The 17,582-nt window shown below is 38.6% G+C and overlaps 1 pseudogene; it reads left to right on the top strand.

The window, feature by feature from the left end:
- Positions 1 to 16,006: 16,006 nt before the first annotated feature.
- LOC100455476 (L-lactate dehydrogenase A chain-like) lies at positions 16,007 to 17,049 on the top strand (annotated as a pseudogene).
- Positions 17,050 to 17,582: the final 533 nt, after the last annotated feature.

Here is a 17,582-nt window from a genome sequence, read left to right as displayed (position 1 = left end):
GCGCGGTACTGGTACCAAAACAGACACATAGACCAATGGAACAGAATAGAGACCTCAGAAATAAGACTGCACACCTACAACCATCTGATCTTCAACAAATATGACAAAAACAAGCAATGGGGAAAGGATTCCCTATTTAATAAACAGAGTTGGGAGAAATGGCTAGCCATATGTAGAAAATTGAAACTAGACCCATTCCTTACACCTCATACAAAAATTAATTCAAGATGGATTAAAGATTCAAATGTAAAGCCCAAAACTGTAAAAACCCTAGAAGAAAATCTAAGCAATGCCATTCAGAACATAGGCACGGGCAAAGATTTCATGATGAAAATGCCAAAAGCAACTGCAGCAAAAGCAAAAATTGGCAAATGGGATCTAATTAAAGTGCTTCTGCACAGCAAAAGAAACTATCAACAGAGTAAACAGACAACATACAGAATAGGAGAAAATATTTGCAATCTATCCATCTGACAAAGGTCTAATATCTAGAGTCTACAAAGAACTTAAAGAAATTTACAAGGAAAAAACAACCCCATTAAAAAGTAGGCAAAGAACATGAACAGACACTTCTCAAAAGACATATATGCAGCCAACAAATATATGAAAAAAAGTTCAACAGCACTGATAATTAGAGAGATGCAAATCAAAACCACAATGAGATACCATCTCATGCCAGTCAGAATGGTGATTATTAAAAAGTCAAAAAACAAAAGACGCTGGCGAGATTGTGGAGAGAAAGGAACGCTTCTACACTGTTGGTAGGAGTGTAAATTAGTTCAACCATTGTGGAAAATGGTATAGCAATTCTTCAACGATCTAGAGGCAGTAATACCATTTGACCCAGAAATCTCATTACTGGATATATACCTAAAGGAATGTAAATCATTCTATTATAAAGTTACACGCAAGTGTATGTTCATTGCAGCGCTATTAACAATAGCAAAGACATGAAATCAACCCAAATGCCCATCAATGACAGTCTGGATAAAGAAAATATAATACATATACACCATGGAATACTATGCAGCCATAAAAAGGAATAAGATCATATCCTTTGCAGGGACATAGACGGAGCTAGAAGCCATTATCCTCAGCAAACTAATGCAGGAACAGAAAACCAAACACCACATGTTCTCATTTACATGGGAGCTGAACGATGAGACATGGGGAGGAACAACATGCACTGGGGCCTGTTGGGGTGGGTGGAGGGAGAGCATCAGGAAGAATGGCTAGTGGATGCTGGGCTTAATACCTAGGTGATGGGATGATCTATGCAGCAAACCACCATGGCACACATTTACCTGTGTAACTAACCCGCACATCCTGCACATATACTCCTGAATGTAAAAGTTGAAAATTTTAAAAAAAAGAGTTCTAAAAGAGAATTATAAAGTCAAATGACATACCAATGCTCTCACCCACCACCAAAAAAAGGGCCTTCTAATGAAGAAAATGTATTTCATTATGCCAACCAAAGAGGGCACTCCTGCACCACATAAGCCACTCAAACCTCTCACCCTCACTTACATAGAACCATTTGCTATAGCTGGCCCAGGAAAGCATAACATTTCAGAATGAACAGAATACAGCAGTAAAATCATATTTTTAAAAAAGCATACAAAAAATATAACATTTCAGCTGATGATCTTTTAAAACCTCCCAAAAAACTGACTTTACACAGAGGAACATTGTATCACAATGCCTCAACCCAACATGAACTATATAGCCTTTAAAATTTTTTGTATGGTTTAAAAAAAAAAAAAACACACTCCAAATTAGAAATTCATAAATTCCCCAGACCTGAGATCCTGGACCCTGGAATGAGCATGGATGAGACCAGAGAAGGTGTGGGTGGAAACAAGCTCTATGGAAAATAAAGTGTAAGGTAGGATGGTGAAGGAAAAAAGGAATTCATAAATTCAGAAAGGGAGAAAAAAACAGGAAGATGTGAAATAAGAATTAACTGAAATCAGAAAATAAATTGGGGGAAAAAAATCAAAAAATCAAAAAATCAATAAATCAAGCCAGAAATTGTGCTGAGTTGTACTACTGTCATTTTAGTGGGCGGTACATTTTCCAGAATCCCTTTCCCTGAGTGCTTCCATATTAATTTATCAAAAGATGAGCATGATTGATATATGGAAGGTAGAGGAGAAGCAGCAGCCATTATTCTCTGAAGGTCTTTGTGGTCAAACACAGTGGCAGATGCAAGACTAAGTTCTAATTTGTCTTTGTTCTCCTTTACTCCACCTCAACCTCATTTCCTAACCCTAGTCCCTGCTGACCAAAAGTACCCCTAAGCACACCACCAGATTCTTGGCTATAGACTATCAGTGCCAGTGGCTACACAGAGGCAATAAATTTTCATAAAGTGGTCTATGACCTCCAGCTTTTGGTACCACTTCACTGGCTGGATATGCTTGGCTTTTCAGATTTCTCTGCAAGTTCTGAGTTGTCCACCCACACAAGTGCTTCAGGAAAAATGATAAGTAACTCCTGATCATCCCATAGTCACCCCTTCCAAACCAAATTACAAAGTACTCAATAGAGAATAAATTAAGTTGGAAATATTATGAGAGGAATGAATGATGTACTGGAGCCAACTCATACCAACTTGGCAGAGCAAATTCTGTGTGTATCTTCTCAACGCTGTGTTCAGTGACATCCCATTGGTAGGTGGACATTAGTCATAATGGGAGTATTTACACCATTGCAATTTGCAAATGCTATAAATCAGGGATTTTTTTTCCATAGGTGTTACTAAACATTTACCAGCACATGATTGGAAAGGGAGGAGAAAAACTCAAATGTCCAAAATTAAAAAAATACAAATTAGAGAGAAAAAAGACCCCACAGATATAATTGTGGCCTTGAAACAGGAAATAAACCAATTTTAATATAGTAAAACCAATATTTAAAAGTGGGATCCAATAATACTTTTCAGAAATAAAAGATGTGAATCAACACATTGAAATGGCCCACTGTGTAACTAGGAAAATGTACCTCAAACAGTCACCTCTAAGATATTACATATCCAATTAAAATCAGCAATAAAAAAAGAATGAGATCCTGTCATTTGCAACGTGGATGGACCTGAAAATCATTGTTAAGTAAAATAAGCCAGGCACAGAAAGGCAAACATTACATGTTCTCACTTATCTGTGGGATCTAAAACTCAAAAAAAAAAAAGAAAATAAATAAAACCTCTGTCCCTTTATGTAAAAAAAGACCAAATATTTTACAAAGGAAAGAAAAGCCAGGTTGGCATTGAACTTCTAAATAGCCACATTCAAATCTTGGCAACTTCAAAGCAACATTTTAAAGATTTTTGATGAAAAAAGTATCTGACCCCAAATTTTTCTATTTAACCAAGATATTTTATATGCAATAACTACAGAATACTGCCCTCAAGAGCTCATTTTGAAGAATCTACTAGAGGACGAACTTCTGTCAATCAAGAGATGACTGGGGAAATTTGACCAAATTCAACTGCAGTATTGCATATAATTAATTATAAATCTAAGACTAAAACAAAGATGAGGCAAGGTTAAAAAATACTTGGTAAATGTTATATATCCTAACAAAGAAAAAATAACACAACTTTATAAATTAAAGCAAACTGGAAACAGAGAAGAAAAAATAGAATAAGTTTATTGATTGCCACACAGAGACCTGACAAAACAGTAGTTACTTAAAGACGGGGAATATGTTGATATTTTGAGTATAAAAGGCATTGATACACAAATAATTACTAGAACGAAAATACAAACACTGTGTGTGTGTGTGTGTGTGTGTGTGTGTGTGTGTGTGTGTGTGTGCGTGTGTGTGGTGGAGTTTCATTCTTGTTGCCCAGGCTGGAGTGCAAGAGTGCGGTCTGGGCCCACTGCAACTTCAGCCTCCCAGGTTCAAGTGATTCTCCTGCCTCAGCTTCCCAAGTAGCTGGGATTACAGGTGCCTGCCACCACACCCAGCTAAGAAACATAGCAAATGTAACAAAACACACAGTAAATATAATAGAAAATAATATCACAGAGTTGAGACTAAATATATCAATCATACCAATAAATGTAAATAAACTTTTTATTGCCTTAGAATATGTTCCCCTAAAATAATGGTATGGGAATTCTTGTTAAAGTGAATTCATGAAGATGTGCTCTCAAGAGAAATCTATAAGAAGAAAGGGAAGCAAGATAGAGCAGAAGAAGCAGCTAAGCAAATATGTGGATTTATAAAAAGTCTAGCTTCAGACCATCCATACCACAGAAAGTTCTAGATCATGGACTGCACCACAGGGTTTGTCCCACCTAGAAACAAGAGTGCTGGGTTGTTATATATCAACATCAGTGAGTCACTGTCTGGTATTGGAGGCAGGGGTCACAATTTCGAGGCATCTCCCAACTAGGTGACTCCCATCCACAAAAGGCAATCCTCCAAAGAAAGGTGAAGGTATGAACCAGTATTAGGCAAGACTTGGAGTAGCTGGAAGATAAGTGCACTGGCCCAGTTAAGAGAATCAGGTCCAGGCACAAATATCAATGCCTGTGTTTACCACTTAAAGGAAAAACATTTCAGATTAGATCACAAAGCAAAACTGAACTCTATGGTGTATACTTAAGAGACAACCTAACACTGACACAAAGACAGATGAATAGACCAATAAAACAGAATAGAGAGCCAAGATATAAACTCATTTATTTATTTATTTATTTATTTATTTATTTATTTATTTTTGGTCAACTGGTCTTCAGCAAGGGTACCAAAAATACACAATGCAGAAAAAATAGTCTTTTCAGCAAAGAAAACTGGGAAAACTGGATATTCACACTCACAAAAAATGAAATTGGATCCCCTATCTTACACAAAAAAATCAACTCAAAATGAATTAAGGTTTTAAATGTAAGATCTAAAACTATAAAACTCCTAGAAGAAAACATAGGGGAAAAACTTTTTGACACTGGCCTGGGCAATGATTTATTACATAGACACAAGAAATGCAAGCAACAAAAGCAAAAGTAGACAAGTGGAATTGCATCAAATTAAAAAGCTTCTGCACAGCAAAGGAGACAATTAGCAGAGTGAAAAGGCAACCTATGGAATGGGAGAATATATATGCAAGCTATGTATTTCATAAGTGATTAATATTCAAAATTCATAAGGAACTCATAGAACGCAATAGCAAGGAAACAACCCAATTTTTAAAATGGGAAAAGGACTTGAATAGACATTTCCCCAAAGAAGATGTATGAGTGGCCGATAGGCATATGAAAAGATTCTCAGTATCACCAATCATCAGGAAAAGGCAAATCAAAACCCCAAAGAGATCGATATCATCTCATACCTGTTAGAGTGGCTATTATTACAAATATATATAAGATAAGTGATGCTGAGGATGTAGAGAAATTGGAACACTTGAAACTGTTAGCAGGAATGTAAAATGATGTAGCTACAGTGGAAAATAGTATGGAGGTTCCTCAAAAAAAATAAAACTGCCATATGATCCAGCAACCCCACTTCTGAGTATATATTCAAAAGAATTGAAATCAGGATTTCCAAGAGATATCTGTTCTCTCGTGTTCATTGCAGTGTTATTCGCAATAGCCAAGATATGGAAAAAATCCAAATACTCATCAACAGATTAATAAAGAAAATGTGATATGTTTATAAAATGGAAACTCAATCAGCCTTTAAGAAGGAAATCTTGTCATTTGCAAAAATGTGGATCAACCTGGAAAATATTTTGCTAAGTGAAATTAAGCCAGTCACAGAGGGAAAAATGTTGCATGATTCCACTTATATGAGGTAACTAAAACAGTCAAACTCATAAAAATGTTAAGTAGAATGGTGGCTTCCAGGGGTTAGAAGGAAGGGAAAATGGGGAGTTGCTGTTTAACAGGTATAAAGTTTCAGTTATGCAAGATGAATAAATTCTAAAGATCTATTGTTCAACATAGTGTCTATAGTTAATACTACTATATTATGCACTGAAAAATTGTTAAAAGAGTGGATCTCATCTCAAGAGTTTTTACAACAATAATGAAGAAAAAGGAAACTTTTAAAGGTGACTGATAATGTCGATCACTTTTATTGTGAATGAAGTTTTTATAAGTATATTCATCTGTCCAAATTCATCAAGTTGTTGCCATTAAATATGTAAAGTTTAATGATTATACCTAAATAAAGCTATTTTTAAAGGAAACAAGCTAAACCAAAATTATTCAAAAAGACTAAAATTAAAGAGATAGGCAAATGTATACAAGGCAAATGAAAAATACTAGAAACAGTGATTGCCATCTTGATATCACATAGTGAAACCTCAAAAACAAAACACTATGTGAAATAATAAAGGCCATTTTAAAAGTCAAACAATGCATTACAGTAAAAATATAGTTAATAATATCTTTGTACCAAATAATATAACAACCATATTTATAAAGGAGAAACTACAAGAAATTCAGGGAGAAATGGGCAAAAAAAATTAACAATAGGATACATTAACCATTCTCAGTTAAAAGCAGGTCAAATAGACAAAAAAATAGTAAGGATATAGAAGATCTAAACAAAATAATTAGTAAAATACAGATTAAAATGTATATTAAGCTCCCAAATACAACAATAGAGAATGTAATTTTTTTCTTTTTATTATTATACTTTAAGTTTTAGGGTACATGTGCACAATGTGCAGGTTAGTTACATATGTATACATGTGCCATGCTGGTGTGCTGCACCCATTAACTCGTCATTTAGCATTAGGTATATCTCCTAATGCTATCCCTCCCCCCACCCCACAACAGTCCCCAGAGGGTGATGTTCCCCTTTCTGTGTCCATGTGTTCTCATTGTTCAATTCCCACCTACGAGTGAGAATATGCGGTGTTTGGTTTTTTGTTCTTGCGATAGTTTGCTAAGAATGATGATTTCCAATTTCATCCATGTCCCTACAAAGGACATGAACTCATCATTTTCTATGGCTGCATAGTATTCCATGGTGTATATGTGCCACATTTTCTTAATCCAGTCTATCATTGTTGGACATTTGGGTTGGTTCCAAGTCTTTGCTATTGTGAATAGTGCCGCAATAAACATACGTGTGCACGTGTCTTTATAGCAGCATGATTTATAGTCCTTTGTGTATGGCTGGGTCAAATGGTATTTCTAGTTCTAGATCCCTGAGGAATCGCCACACTGACTTCCACAAGGGTTGAACTAGTTTACAGTCCCACCAACAGTGTAAAAGTGTTCCTATTTCTCCACATCCTCTCCAGCACCTGTTGTTTCCTGACTTTTGAATGATTGCCATTCTAACTGGTGTGAGATGGTATCTCATTGTGGTTTCGATTTGCATTTCTCTGACGGCCAGTGATGGTGAGCATCTTTTCATGTGTTTTTTGGCTGCATAAATGTCTTCTTTTGAGAAGTGTCTGTTCATATCGTTCGCCCACTTTTTGATGGGGTTGTTTTTTTCTTGTAAATTTGTTTGAGTTCATTGTAGATTCTGGATATTAGCCCTTTGTCAGATGAGTAGGTTGCAAAAATTTTCCCCCGTTTTGTAGGTTGCCTGTTCACTCTGATGGTAGTTTCTTTTGCTGTGCAGAAGCTCTTTAATTTAATTAGATCCCATTTGTCAATTTTGGCTTTTGTTGCCATTTCCCCTCTTCTTGAGTATGGACAGAACCTACAAAGTGCTCCTAGTCAACAGAATATGACTTGGGGATGGGATGTCATTCCCATGAGTATACTATGTTATGTAAGACTCCATATTAGCAGACTAGAGTGAGAGATTCTTCTGCTGGTGATACGTTCAGAAGTGTGTTTCCTCCAAATCTCATGTTGAAATCTGATCCCCAGTGTTAGAGGTGGTGCCTAGTGGGAAGTGTTTGGGTCATGTGGGTGGATCCCTCATGAATGCCTTGGTGCCCTCCCGATGGTAATGAGTACATTCTCACTCTGTTAGTTCAGACAAGAGCTGTTTCTTTAAAGGAGGCTGGCACCTCCTCCTCTCTCTCTTGCTCCTTCTCTCACCATGTGACACGTTGGCTCCCCTTTGCCTTCCACCATGATTGTAAGCTTCCTGAGGTCCTCTCTAGAAGCAGATGCTGGCACTATGCTTTGTGTGCAGCCTACAGAACCATAAGTCAAATAAAACACTTCTTTATCAATTACCCAGTCTTGGGTATTCCTTTATACAAATGCAAACAGACTAACATAACTGGCCTTGAAGTACACAGCCATGTATGAATTGCCTGTGGAGAAGATCACGTGTCAGGGAACTGTGCAACCTCCAGAACCTCCCACCAACAGCCAGTAAGAAATTGGGGACTGCCGTCATACAGTTACAGTAAACAAGTTCTACCAACAACTTGCAAGAGCTTGAAACAGATTGTTTTCTACTTGAGCCTCCAGATGAGAATGCAACCCAGGTCACACCTTGCATGCAGCTTTGTGAGACTCTGAGTAGACACTCCAGCTGAGCCATGTTTACATAGCCTCCTAAACCGTAGAAACTGAGATAACATGTGCTGAGTTTGTAATGAGGTATTACAAAGCAATAGAAAACTAATACAGAAATAGGATGGTGCTATAACAAATACCTAAAAAGTTGGGAATGGCTTTAAAACTGGGCAGTACACAGAGGCAGAAAGAATTGAGTGGCATGATAGAGAACACTTAATTGCCTTGAACAGACTGTTAGTAGAAATCCGGACTTGAATCTGCTGGTGTGGACTCAGAATGAAACGCAGAATATGTTACTTCAAACTAAAGGCACAATGATTCTTGCTATGTAAGGCATAGAGCTTAGTAAAATCATTCTTTGCATTTATGTGGAAAGCAAAACGAGCAAGTGGTGAAGTTCAGTTATATAGCTAAGATTTCTAAGCAAAATGTTGAAAATTCTACCTGGTTCTTCTTGCTGCTTATAATAAAATTCAATACGAAAGGGATAAATTGAGACTTGAACTGTTAAACAAAAATGGACCAGAATTTGATGATTTTGAAATTTCTCAGCATCTCCAGACACTAAAATTAAGAGATTCAATATTAGGAAAGCAAGCCCTAGAGAAAAGACCAAGAGTATGGTTATACAGTCTTTTGCTAAAGCCTCAGAAAGAGCAAAAAATTATATTACTCAGTCATGAGAGGACCCTTTCAAGAAATTACAGGTGTGCCTCACAGATCTTCTCAATCAACCAGAGGGCTTAAGTGTAGTCCCTTAGCCATCTCAGCAGAAGTCAAGAGACAGAAGGGTTTATCTCAAAAAGATCTGTCAATATGGCTTTTGTCTAGTGGAATGAACCCCAGGGAAATCTACAGGAGATACACAAAGTTCTTATGGAAACTGTTTCAGCAGAAATATCACCGGCTTGAACAAAAAAGAAATAGAAAGAGTACAAAATACATAAAGACTGTCAGACTCCCAAAATTCTACTGGCAGTGGAAAGGCTGACAAAACTACTCACCTGCATACTTGTGCTGGCTTTCATAAAAAGGAAGGGTGGCTCAGAAGGCAGAACCAAGAGCTCAAAGGACAGAGAGAGGGAGCTATAGAGAACTTTTCCATTTTCCATAGGTTTGAAGTGTTTCAAAAAAAGTGTTGAGAAGAAAAAGAGAAATAGAGACAGGCTTAAGAGTCAACAATTAAATGCAATAGATTTGAATCCTGGTTTGAAAACAAACAACTGTTAAAGACATTTTTGAAATAATCAGGGAAAACTGCAGCTAGTATTACATGATATTAAAAAGTTATTTTAATCAGGTAGAATGTGCTAATTATATATGGTTATATATTAGAAAATATGTATATATGCATATAGATTTTATATGTGTGTACATAATATATCCACAGAGTAAGAGAATAATAAAGCAAAAGTGGTTACATTTTAATTTTGTGTGAGTCTGGACAAAGGGATATGTAAATTCAGTGTACTACTATTCTTGCAACTTTTCTGTAAGTCTGAAAATATTTCTAAACAAGAAGTCAAAAATAAACATATGCAGTGTTTTGCAATTATAAACTTAGAGGCTATTTTGTTTTCAAACCACATGTAGATTTTGTGTCATGTTGAAAACTAAAATTTAAATTACAAAAAAGTAAATATTTCTGAAAAAAACGTTTGGAAGTAAATGGAACAAGAGTAGCAAATGTTGATAATTAAAGCTACATGAAAGGTACATGAAGTTCATTATACTGTTTTCTTTTGTGTGTTTGAAATTTTCCATAATAAAATATTAAAATAGGCCAGGCACAGTGGCTTAATGCCTGTAATCCCAGCACTTTGGGAGGCCAAGGTGGGCGGATCACCTGAGGTCAAGAGTTCAAGACCAGCCCAGCCAACATGGTGAAACTCCGTCTCTACTAAATACAAAAAATTAGCCAGGTGTGGTGGTGCGTGCCTATAATCCCAGCTACTCAGAAGGCTGAGGCAGGAGAATCGCTTAAACCCTGGAGGCAGAGGTTTCAGTGAGCTGAGATTGCGCCACTGCACTCTAGCCTAGGTGACAAAGCAAGACTCTATCTCAAAAAAAAAATAAAAATTAAAATTAAAACATAAATTGTAGCTCAGAAGTAAGCAGCAGAAAACAATGTAATACACAGGTCACCTGGAAATCAAAACAATGGCATCTCCCTCAAATGTTCTCTGTAAACTGGTGTTATTGTCCCCATTTTACAAGTGAGCAGACTGAGAATTTAAAATAACAGGACCAAACTGCCTTGCTAGCTTGTGCTGTCAGTGGTAATCTAAGCTGCCACCAGCTTGATGCACTGCGATAATAAATACTACACAGCCTGGCTGTCCAAGGTGGAAGTGGTAAAACAGCAGCTCATTGGAGGAGTTTTAAATGATTTGTCCAGCCATGCAGATTCCCTGACAATCCAGAGGGGAATAAAAGCCCATCAAACCTAACAGGGTTACTCTTTTGGAGTAACCTCCCATGGTGACACATTCTCACACTCCCCCTTACATCTTCTCTTACCCAGCCTGCTCCAATATCTGTGTGATCAAGATAGCCAGAGGCAGCTTGCCTTTTATAGCCACTTTCCACAGGAGCAGCTGTGCCTTCCAGCTCATATAGAGGGTGGTTAACCAGAAAACAGAGGTAGCTGAATTTCTTATTGGTCTTGGCTCTGAAATACCAAACCAAAATTAAACATGAACCAAAGTCTCTGGCCCCCACCCCATAAAATGTAGGTAACACGTTTTCCGATAAGTGCAGAGTCACCGAGGTAGAGCATGACATACCAAAGCCACCTACAGAGATTCAAAATATAAATGACCACACCTGAATCTTCTCTTTGTCCTCCCTAAGGCATAGGAGAGGCCCAGACATGTATATTGCACATTTTTAAAGCCCGCAAAATAATTCTGAAATTTTCCACATATCAAAGTGGCCTCAATCGCTCTTGGAAAAAGTTCAGAATATAAGATGGAGGATATCATCCTGGGATGAGCTGTGAAATTCCTGGTTGGAAAGTTTTAGAACCTCATCTATAATGGATGTGGTGATGGTTCCAAAGGCCATCTAAGAACTAGCACCAGGATGTCTGCGTAAGAATCACTCAGAGCTTATCAAACTACAAAATAATGGTAGGTAAGAGCTAGGAATCCAGATTTTAACTGACTTCCCAGGTGATTCTGATGTGCAGTCAGGTTTAGGACTATATGTATATAGTACTTAAAATACCATGTTGGAGCCCTTTATGCATTCACTCATTCATTCAATAAACAATTTACTGTGCACCAACTGTGTGCCAAGCACTAAAGATTAAATAATGAATACAACTGAATGCCTGCCCTTGAGAGGTTCACAAGTCTAATGAGGGACACCAATCCTTTTGACATGGACCTTATAACACAGTGTGGCAAGTGCCTTCACAGACTATGTGCAAATGGCTGTGGAGAGAAATTATTTAATTCTACCTAGCAAACCAAGAGTGGGCTTCACAAAAAAGGTGACATTTGAGCTGAGCCTTGAGGAGAAGCGAGGAGTTTGCCAGTTGAAGAGGGAAAGGGAAGTTCCAGGTAGAGGTCCAGAGAATGAAAGTGCATGGCATGTGTGGTGACAAGCATGGCCAGAGCAGAGGGAGTATGGGGAAAGTGGGCAATGGGCTGGGGGGGACAGGCGAGAACCAGATGGGGAAGGGTGTGGTTTCATGATAAGGGAGTCATCTCTTGTTTTTAAGCATAACATGGTCAGATCTTTATTTTAGATAATTTTGGTGTCATTGTGCATAGGAGAGAGATATAGACAAAAAAAATTAATTAAGATGATATGAAAAACTGTCCATAACAGATGAGGAGGTCCTGAAATCGGAAAGTGGCCATGGGAATAGATTTGAAAGATATTCCATAGGTAGAATCTATAGAATAAGTAAGTGTTGCTTGAAAAAAAACCCACATACATATACACACGCAAAAACAAGAACAACCAAAAAAAACCTATTAAAGAAAGATATCCTTTCTCAGTAGATCTTTGTCTCTTCTCTGCTTCATTCTCACATTATCCTGTCTTCTCACCCTGAAGAAAGGAAGTCAAGTTTCATTTGCCCTCAGTCCTCTCACAATTTATGAAAAATGAAACCAAATTTCCACTGTCCCAATCCTTTCAAATGAGCTCAGGAATGAAAACTGTCATTCGCTGTCTACTGAGATGGGAGGGCCCTTAAGTGATCCTCTTTAGCCCCACAACCTCCTCATTGTACACAATGAAGAAATGAGGCTCAGAAAAAAATACGTGAATTTCCATCATCACACAAATGGTTTTTTAAAAATACATACTATATCTTCTGTTAGTACCATTTGAACCTTTCAAAAGGCATGACATTCACCCCCTGTGTAGTGCTCCTGTCTGCCTTTCTTTAAAGATTCTAAGATCAGCTAAAATCTATTATTATCTCTGTTCTCTGTTCTTTTTGATAATCAAGAAATGCCATGGTTTCTTTCACAATGAAAAGGAGTCCAATGGACATCTAGTGGTTCATTTAGATAACTGGATATTTCTTTAATAGCATTATCCATCATTGTATTTAATGGGTTGAATTTGGTTAGCATATTGACTAACTGATTTAGATTAGTGATCTCAACACTTTCAGATCTAATGATCTCTTTTTGTAGCTATTTTGAATCACCCCCCTTTTCTATCCTGAAGTAAAATTCATGTAAAATACAATCTAGACACGTAATTGCAAAATTTCAATATAGTACCCTTTTATTTTCCTTTTACTTTTATAGAAAATAAAAGGAAATTAATTGCTAATAAAATAATACATCTTTCATATTTAAGTACTCGGCATGGCCACACCTGAAAACATGATGAAGTAGTCAGATGCTTATACTTATATGTGGAATTTCTGTGAATACAACACTTGCAAATGTAGACAGATACAAGTGTGTGAAGTCAACAACTACAATACTGTGTGATGTTGTTTTCTGAAATGGTGACCAACTTTTAGTAAAATTTGGAACAAAACAAAGTACAATCTTTCCCTTGTTTTATGCAGCATTGTATTTTTAGAAAATTACTAAAAATAATTTGTGACAGATGTAAAGCAGAATTGGAGTCTAGGTTCTGTTCACTGCAGTTTTTTCACTACAAGAATGTCTGCTAAGATACTGAAAGCCATAAGTGAGAATACCACTTCTGGGAAGATAGAATAGATGTACTTTTCCGTATTCCTCCTGCTAAGTAAAAATAGAAATCCTGAACCTTATATATAAAACAAGCATAAAGCTACTTTGAAAGGTGGAAACAAGAAAAGGATACCAACTAAAGCCCTTGGAACCTAAAGAATGACATGGTGGTAAGTTATCTGGGTTTTCCTTTTGCCTCATATATCCCAGACTGGATGCTGGAGTAGCTGGCAACATGGAAATGCCAGTAAGTGCAGAAAATAAAGTCTCAACAAAAGCCTGCTCTCTCTAGCTAAAGGACTGGGAAATGAGAAAGCTAGCAATCCAGAAAACTTTAGATCAGGAGTTTGAGACCAGCCTGACCAACATGGTAAAACCCCGCCTCTACTAAAAAAAATACAAAAAATTAGCCAGGCGTGGTGGTGGGTGCCTGTAATCCTAGCTACTCGGGAGGCTGAGGCAGGAGAATCGCTTGAGCCTGGGAGACCGAGGCTGCAGTGAGTCGAGATCATGCCATTGCACTCCAGCCTGGGCAACAAGAGTTAAACTGTGTCTCAAAAAAAAAAAAAAAAAGCAATATAGCCACTTTACTGCATCAAACATCACAGAAAAAAACTATGATCCCACCTCAATTCATACCAGCAAAGGCCAAGTGGGGAGCCAAGACTTTCACTCTCACCAGACTATAATGAAGTACCCCAAACCCCTCATGGGAGTAGAGTCAGGGAAATCCACACCAAAACAGATCTTGGTCAAAAGTCTGAAAACTAAAGATAAAAAAGTCTTGAAAGCAGCAAGAGACAAATGACAACTTACCTGTAGAAGAAAAACAATTAAAATCACAGTGGATTTCTCATCAGAAACCATGGAAACCAAAAGAAAGTGACACAACATTTTTCAAGTTCTGAAAGAAAATAACTGTCAACCCAGAATGCCTTATGCAGCAAAAATATCCTTCAGAAATGAAGAAAGATCAAAAAGTTCTCAAATGAAGGAAAATAAAGAGAATTTGTCACCAGCAGACCTACCCTAAAAGAATGACTAAAGGAAGTTTTATAAATAGAAAGGAAGTGGTTAAAGAAGCTTCTTAAAATATTAGAAAAATGGAAAGCTACTTGGGAGGCTGAGGCAGGGGAATCGCTTGAACCTGGGAGGTGGAGGTGTGAGTGGATATCACACTACTGCACTCCAGCCTGGTGACAAAGCAAGACTCTGTTGCAAGAAGGAAGGAAGGAAGGAAGGAAGGGAGGAGAGACAGAGAGGAGGGGAGGAGGAGAGGAGGGGAGGGGAGGAGGGGAGGAGGAGAGGAGGGGAGGAGGGGTGGGAGGAGGAGAGGAGGGGAGGAGGGGTGGAAGGGGGAGGAGGGGAGGAGGGGTGGAAGGGGGAGGAGGGGAGGAGGGGTGGAAGGGGGAGGAGGGGAGGAGGGGTGGAAGGAGGAGGAGGGGAGGAGGGGTGGAAGGGGGAGGAGGGGAGGAGGGGTGGAAGGGGGAGGAGGGGAGGAGGGGTGGAAGGGGGAGGAGGGGAGGAGGGGTGGAAGGGGGAGGAGGGGAGGAGGGGTGGAAGGGGGAGGAGGGGAGGAGGGGTGGAAGGGGGAGGGGGGGAGGGGGGAGGAGGGGAGGAGGGGTGGAAGGGGGAGGAGGGGAGGAAGGAAGGGAGGAAAGAAAAGAAAAAAGAAAAGAAGAGAAAGAAAGAAAGGAAGAGAGAAAAAGGAAGGAAGGAAGGAGAAGAAAGAAAAGAAAGAAGAAAAATGAAAAGAACAAAGTAAGCAAATATATAGGTAGATATAACAGATTTTCCTTATCCTCTTGAATCTTCTGAATTATGTTGACGGTTGGAGCAAAAAATATAATAATGTTTAATATGGTCTTGAAAGTATGTAGAGAAAATATTTAAGACAATTTTGTTATAAATAGGGAAGGGAAAGGGACATAAAAAGAGGTAAGCCTCCTACACTTCATGTGAAACTTGTAAAATGATGACACCAACAGACATTTGTGTGTGTGATAAGATGCATGTGTGTGTTGGGGTGAGTGGCTATGAGGTAATACCTAGAGCAACTACTAAGACTCAAAACACTGTAGACTAATAGACTCGAAACACTACTGGAAAATCAAAATGAAGTTTTACAAAATGTTCAAGCAGCCCACATTTTGAACAGGAAAAAGGGAAAAGAAAATTGAGAAATAAAAGAGAGAAAACACAGCAAAATATATAATGGCAGACTTAAACTTTAATGTATCAATAATCATATTAAATGCAAATAATATGGTTTAAAATAAATGGTTAAAAATACATAGAGGTGCTGGAGCTGTTGCCACCAAGTCCGGGTCTCATTGCCACATGCCCCCGATGCTTGCCTGACATGCATTCCCAATTCCTTTTGGTTCCAAGTCCAATATTGCAACTCTTAAGGATCAGCTGATTCATAATCTTCTAAAAGAAGAACAGACCCCCCCATAAGATTACAGTTGTTGGGGTTTGTGCTGTTGGCATGGTCTGTGCCATCAGTATCTTAACTAAGGACTTGGCAGATGAACTTGCTCTTGTTGATGTCATGGAAGACAAATTGAAGGGAGAGATAACGGATCTCCAACATGGCAGCCTTTTCCTTAGAACACCAAAGATTATCTCTGGCAAAGACTATAATGTAACTGCAAACTCCAAGCTGGTCATTATCACGTCTAGGGCAAGTCAGCAAGAGGGAGAAAGCTGTCTTAAATAGAACCAGCATAACGTGAACATCTTTAAATTCATCATTCCTAATGTTGTAAAATACAGCCCGAACTGCAAGTTGCTTATTGTTTCAAATCCAGTGGATATCTTGACCTATGTGGCTTGGAAGATAAGTGGCTTTCCCAAAAACCATGTTATTGGAAGTGGTTGCAATCTGGATTCAGCCCAATTCGGTTACCTGATGGGGGAAAGCTGGGAGTTCACCCATTAAGCTGTCATGGGCGGGTCCTTGGGGAACATGGAGACTCTAGTGTGCCTTTATGGAATGGAGTGAATGTTGCTGGTGTTTCCCTGAAGACTCTGCACTCACATTTAGGGACTGATACAGATAAGGAACAGTGGAAAGAGGTTCACAAGCACGTGGTTGAGAGTCCTTACAAGGTGATCAAACTGAAAGGCTACACATCCTGGGCCATTAGACTCTCACCATTGGACTCTATGTGGCAGATTTGGCAGAGAGTATAATGAAGAATCTTAGGCAGGTGCACCCAATTTCCACCATGATTAAGGGTTTCTATGGAATAAAGGATGATGTCTTCCTTAGTGTTGCTTGCATCTTGGGACAGAATGGAATCTCAGACCTTGTGAAGGTGACTCTGACTGCTGAGGAAGAGGTCCGTTTGAAGAAGAGTGCAGATACACTTTGGGGGATCCAAAAAGAGCTGCAATTTTTTTATTTTTTTTATTAATTTTTTTAGATGGAATTTTGCTCCTGTTGCCCAGGCTGGAATGCAATGGCAAGATCTCAGCTCACTGCAACCTCCACCTCCTGGGTTCAAGCGATTCTCCTGCCTCAGCCTCCCAAGTAGCTGGGATTACAGGTGCCCACCACCACGCCCAGCTATATTTTTGTATTTTTAGTAGAGAAGGGGTTTCACCATGTTGGCCAGGCTGGTCTTGAACTCCTGACCTCAGGTGATCCGCCCGCCTCAGCCTTCCAAAGTGCTGGGATTACAGGCGTGAGCCACCACGCGCAGCCAGAGCTGCAATTTTAAAGTCTTCTGATGTTATCCATTTCACTATCTAGGCTACAACAGGATTTTAGTTGGAGGTTGTGCATGTTGTCCTTTTTTGTGGTCTGTGATTATAGCAGTAATATTAAGATGGACTGGGAAAAATATCAATTCCTAAAGTTAGAAACAGAAATGGTTTGTAAAATCCTGCAGCTATCTATTATCCTAACGCTGGATGGTACTAATCCTGTGTAGTCCCAAACTAGTTA

This window comes from Pongo abelii, chromosome 12, assembly GCF_028885655.2.
Source record: "Pongo abelii isolate AG06213 chromosome 12, NHGRI_mPonAbe1-v2.0_pri, whole genome shotgun sequence".
NCBI classification, from domain to species: domain Eukaryota; kingdom Metazoa; phylum Chordata; class Mammalia; order Primates; family Hominidae; genus Pongo; species Pongo abelii.
Note: the sequence above shows the minus strand (reverse complement) of the source record. Positions and strands in the feature narration are given on the sequence as shown.